Raw genomic sequence first — 6,488 nt, forward strand, 5'->3', positions numbered from 1 at the left:
TTGTGTCAATATGTCAGTGTGTTGGTGTTGACTTTATAGAGATTGTTTCTTTCCACGTGGTTGAGTTAAGTGCTGTGTGTGGGATTCTCTTGGACAAGGGCTTGGGGGTTGTGTCGGTTTGCTTCATGTCTTGCATACATTCATGAAAACGTGCTTTGAACTCTCACTTAGATGATTCATCATCTAATTTGGACTATGTCGCTAAAATATTCAAAGGTTCTAGGTGAAAGCAACAGTGCAAAAAGAAAAGGATTGCCGAGGAGTGACAGCGATTAGTATATGGGTTTATACTATGTCGCTTTAAATTATATTGTATATTTTGATGACATCATGTAAAACGATGGTTCAACTTTAAAGTTATGAATGAGACAGTTTCGGTTTATGTACCATTTGAGGTTCGATCTTACTTCCACAATTGAGATGTTTTACCTGTCTTAGTTTATTAATGATTCTGAGTTGATATACTGAGAAGGTGAACGATCTATGTGTTAAGTTTCTGTTGGAAAAAAAATATATCCTTGAAATCTTACGTTATTTAACACCTTGGAAAAGCAGGGTGTTACACAACAGGTGGACTTTGGACACCAAGCGCAAGCATCCGAGCGTCAAGGCTATTAAAGAATTGGCCAGTAGGATCTCGAGTATAAGCAGGGATTGGAAAGAGGAATGGCTTACAAATCCAAAGATGGCCAAGGTAGGCCTGGATAGCAAGAGCTGTAAGTGCCAGTTCTTATCCTTCTTCCCTCCTCCTTATTCTTTTCACTATTTTCGGGTATTGATTCTCTTTTTTTCCTATGCAGTTAAAGATCCCTGGGAGATATCCTACTACCCCACACAAAAGGGATGATTTTAGACTTTCCCCAAAGCAAGGGACCTTTCACCCTGGCCAAAACGAAGAAAACAGCTGAGAAAGCTCCAAATACCTCTTATTAGGGTAAAGGACTCCCTGTTCCACCTAAGAAGCCTCCCAAGACCTCCTAGGGTAAAGGACTTCTTGCTTATTCCAGGTCAAAGAAGACGGCCGAGGAAGATCTTAAGACTTTTCAGGAGGCCTCGAAGGGCAGTGCAGAGGTTCGCCCAAAGAGCCCTTCCTCCAAGTCCCAAGCACAGAAGAATAGGAGGGACTCCCAACCTTCCCACCAATCGACAACACTGCCTACTTCTTCTCAAGGTCTATCCGACCATGATGATGAAGCTATCACCCAAGCGCTTGTGGTGGCTGGAGTGGAGGCTCCGAGGAGTCAACAGTCTTCAGGTATGGGGCCAACCTTAGTACACCATGTCGTTCCAATTCCCTCTATTTTTAGGTGCATACTAATGTTCCTATCGCAAGAGGACCACCCAGAATTAATAGGAAGAGCTTCATTGGAAAAGACCTTGGTGCTATCTCCTAAGGAAATTCTAGCCCGAAAAGCAAAGCTACGAAGAGTTGAAAATATTTCCACTTCTTCTTCAGCTGAAATGAGTAAAGACCCCAAGGTGGATGAAGCTTCTGCTATTGTCTTGATGGCTCCAACTTCCTCCCCAACTTCTGCTTCTGAGCCTAGAGTGGACCCCTCGCACCTAGTTGTTTCTAACATTTCGCTCGTCCCTAGCGACACGGACTACTATGCCGAGGCATTGAAGGTAATATTAACCGTCTGATTTATTCTTCGAGCTTTTTCTTGCTTATGCCAGTAGGCTCGATAATAATACCCTTCTTGTATTTTTTGGCAGTGTCTCTCGACTTTCAAGAATTTTGTAGCCCAACGAGAGTCTGACCATTTGGCTTGCATTACGACTTTAGACTTTGAAGTTCGGAGGCTTCAAGAGTCCGAGGCCCTCTCTTCCAAGGTAGTAGATCTTGAGCACTATGTGGGCGTTCTCGAAAAATCTGTTGAATTGGCTTGAGAGGAGGTGAGTGTAATGCCTTGTATTACATGGTATTAAAAATGTATAATTTTTGGTTATTTTGAAAAGACCTTGGGTAGTCCGGGAAGCCCAAAAGTCAACTTTAGGAAATTAATTAATAAAATTATCGAATTGACGGTAGGGAATGCCTCAAGACTTGGATGTCCAGGAAAGGGGGCTTGAGATTGGCGAGCGTCTCGAGGTGAGACTAATGACTCTGGAAGCAGTCCGATTAGGAATAATTTTTGGAATAAATTTTGTATAAGCCTGAATTTTTGTCGGTACCGAATGGTCATAGGGGACATCCAAGAAGTTGAGGGGACCCTAGGGATGGTCTGATTTTGTGGGTAAGACAACCCTAAAATGTTTTCGGGTGGAATAGAGGTCTCGTGCAGGCCTAGGGACAAAAATCGATATTCTCGAGTAGATGCTGGTTATTAATTTTAGAAAAATGGAATAAAATTTTAAAAATTATTTTGGGGATCGAGGAGAGTGCCAGGAGCTCAAAAATGGAAATTTGAGATCAAGGTGGAGGCGACTCCAACGTGGGTGTTTGGCTAGATTTCTCCTCCAAATTGCTTGAGGTAATTGAATTTATTTCTTTTAGGGTATTTACATTATGTGAGATGTTGTGGACTGATGTAATGTGAAGTGTTAGTTAGTTTAAACCCTTAGTTGGGGTTGGTTGGAAATTGTCAATGGGTGATGTTTGTGGTGTTTAGCAACGAGAAAAGCCCCTGGTTTGGTTTAATTTTTTATATTGTGGGGTTTTTGTGTGATGGCATCTAGGTTCGACCGGGAGGCGGTGATCCTAGAGGAGCTCAGAGTTCAGGCGGGCGTTCTCGCTCTTAGCAAGAGAGTTTTTGAGCCACATAAGGGATGACCCCAAGTGGTGGTGGTCTTACTTGCATTTGTAAGTGTTTTTTTATGAGTTGCATGTAGTGGTCAACATTACATGATATGTGTTCTAGTGTACCTATGGCCATATAAATGACTAGTATTGTGGGAAGGGTTGGTTGATGCCTTAACTAGACTGATATTCGCTAGTAACATTTACTGTACATATGATATTAGGCCATTCTACATAGCAGATACTAGGAAATACCCCATCTGGAGAGTGGAATTCCATCCCGAAACCCTTCTTGGAATCCTTATGCTAAACTCTTTAGCACATTCTCTATGTACCAGCTTTGGGAGGAAAAACCTAATAATCTCCTTGCTCTATCCCATGGAAGTGGATTCCTAAGATATAAGTTACCTCTCCCAAATCTGTTATGGAGAATTTACAATACTACCAATATCCAATTGACATCGCCATGCCAACATTATTCCTCTTCAAGGAGAACATCATCCATATACCTGATAAGCAATGCTCGCACATTCCTAGTTATCTTATGTACACACAAGGTTCATCCAAAAAAACAAATATTCCCTCTCATGACTAGCAGAATCAATCCAATTGATCACTATCTCCATACATGAACATTTCTTATATTTCCTCCATGAATTCTTTGTGCAATGACATAACTTGGACCCACAAAACTAGGATCAGCTTCTTACTAGGTCTGATATGTGGTTCAGAGGACATCTCTTTTAATTCCACTTTCTACCTGACACCACTGTCCTTAATAAACTCTTTTACTAGGACTACAATATCATAACTCATCCAGACTCTCTGATCAATGAGAAAGTAGAAACAATATCCTAAACAAACTTTAGAACACCCCACAAATCTACCAATATATAGATCTAAAATCCAACTTATCCATCTTGAGATTTTTGACAAAAGTGGTATGACCCCAAATCTCAACATACTTAAGACTATGTCATCACCCAACCCATATCCAATATGGCAGTATCCGACAGATCAAGTCAGTGTCTTGTTGCAGTAGAAAGAGCATGACCCACAATAAAATAGGTAGATTGGTCCAACCAATCATAAAGCGCACCATGTCCCACAAGGTACGATTCTACACTTAGAAACCCCATTAAACTGTGATATAGTGGGAAGAAACTGCAGAGATATTATGCCACTAGGCATGAGGTAGTCATCAACCTCAGTATGAGTACTCATCACCTAGATCTCATCGAAGGATCTTATCACTCTTTCTTGTTTGGCATACTATTTCGTGCCATAACACTAGATGGTCCACATACAACTATGCTGATTAATCCTAACAATTCAATGGCTCTCCCACTTTATCCAACAAAGGATGACCTGTTTAACCTTCTCGATGTAATACCAGAAGTTTTTAGGAGTTGTTGTTCAGGAAATAAAGCATTTCCTTTGAAGTCAAAAGATTCGATAGGCACATGTGTAATTCCCGGGTAATTTTCAAAGAACAAATGAAGGATTTCTGAAAGTTCATGGAGGCTAATGCAAGAGATCATCATCTTAAGGGATTTTGGAAGCAATTCTAAGGATCAAGTGTTATAAGGACAAATAACTTTTGGGCTAAGGAGTCATTTGTGGGAAACTTGAAATGTCTTGTAACTAGGTACTTAAGGAAATCAAATGGAGCTAACTAATGGTTGAAAGTGTAATGATGGGCAATGATTAAAACCTAGATAACTATGTGGAGGAACACATCTTAAGGGGTCGCCCGTGCTTCTCGCTGCACAATGCGCCACATGGTCGCATGTTCGCACGCCTCATGGCAATGCTGGAATTTTATTCTAGTCGTCTTCCATCTTCCTCAGTCTTGATCTCAAGACCTCTGGTACGCACGCAAAAATGGTCGATCTACAAAGCCTGCTTGTTATATACATGCTCATTGTTATTGCCAAAATACAACAAGCTATTTTTTTTTCTTACATGTGAGAATGTAAGGTGCGTGGTTGACCACGGGAGTTTCTAGAGACTTGTAAGTCTTGAGGGTTCTGAGAGTCAAGTGTCCCGAGAGTCTTGTCGTCAAGGTGCGATGAGAGTAGAATCTCATCTCTAACATGCACGTGCATTGAGGGTCTCATCACCAAGGCACGTTGAGGGTCTCGTTACCAAGATGCGTTGAGGGTCTCATCACCGAGGCGCGCTGAGAGTCTCATCACCGAGACGCACTAAGGGTCTCGTCACTGAGGCGTGCTGAGGGTCTCGTGACCAAGGCACGCTGAGGGTCTCGTGACCAAGGCGCACCGAGGGTCTCGTCACCAAGGCGTGCTGTGGGTCTCCTTACCGAGGTGAGCTGAGGGTCTTGTGACTAAGGTGAGCTGAGGGTCTCGTATCCAAGGTGAGCTGAGGGTCTCCTTACCGAGGCGTGCTGAGGGTCTCATCACCAAGGCGTGCTGAGGGTCTCCTTACCAAGGTGAGCTGAGGGTCTCGTGACTAAGGTGAGCTGAGGGTCTCGTCACCAAGGCGTATTGAGGGTCTCGTCACTCAGGGGCGCTAAGGGTCCTGTGACCAAAGCACGCTGAGGGTCTTGTCACCAAGGTGAGCAAGGGTCTGATGATCTGGTGGCCTTGGATAACCGAGTGGCCTCATAACCGAGCGACCCTCATAACTTAGTGGCCTTCACAATCGAGTGACCCTCATAACCGAGTGGCATGCAAAATGAGAGCAACGTTAGGGTGCAGGTGGGGGTCCCCATGCAAACCCTTCGATGCCTAAGTTAGTTCTCGAGAGCCAAAAGTATGGAATTGTGTTGAGGGGCCCAAAAGTGCGTACCTTGCCTCGAGGACATGGCCTAATATTTATAGTGCGTAACAATTGAGGCGAGAATCTCGCGGCCTGTTTCGATAATTTCGCGACCTATCCGAGAGGGAAAAGATGAGAGATTTGCCCAAGCCCACTTGGCCATGACCGAGTAGGGGGTCACTTGGCCATGACCGAGTAGGGGGCCACTCGGTCATGACTTCTTTTGCCCTTTTCCTTGGTTTGGTCTTGAGTGGTTCCCATATCTCAACTTCATGCCTGATTTACACATTGATTCAGTTTGAATATCTTAAAATGTAAAGCATTAAAGTTGTAGATAATTCTCTTAGCTTTCCATAGGACATTGAATCAGCTCAATCGGAGCTCGTATGAGAAAGTTATGACTGAAAAACCAAAGTAGTGTCGTACTCAGTCGGCATAACCGAATGGGTCCTCCTCACTTGGTCTCAGCTCGATCTCTTGCTCCTTCGGCCTGTTTCCTTGATCTCCTACAACCCGTTAGGCCTTTGCGCTTCCTGTCCATGTCTCGCGACTCTTTTAGATCTTGTGATTCTCTAAGTTTGCAGGGCATATCACGCATATTAATTATATAGTAATCCAACCACTATTTTCAAGAATTACATTTTATATTTTTTAATATACATTAAAAATAAATTAATTAATTAAATTAAAAAATATTTTTTAAAAGAATAATGGAATAAATTAATTGAATTAAATTAAATAAATTAATTGATTAAAAAATAAAAAGAAGAGTTACACATAATTTTTAAAATTTCTTTTTATAAATTATCAAAATTTTATATATTTTAATATGAATGTTAGTTTATTTTCTAAAATTTTGTGGCAGTTCTTCAAAATCGCTGCAAATGTTAATTTAATTAAATTTTTTATTTATTAAACTATTTTCAAAATTTTGTAACGATTTTACAAAAATAGTTGCAAAATTTAA

Source organism: Diospyros lotus, chromosome 9 (genome assembly GCF_014633365.1).
Source record: "Diospyros lotus cultivar Yz01 chromosome 9, ASM1463336v1, whole genome shotgun sequence".
In the NCBI taxonomy this organism is placed as follows: domain Eukaryota; kingdom Viridiplantae; phylum Streptophyta; class Magnoliopsida; order Ericales; family Ebenaceae; genus Diospyros; species Diospyros lotus.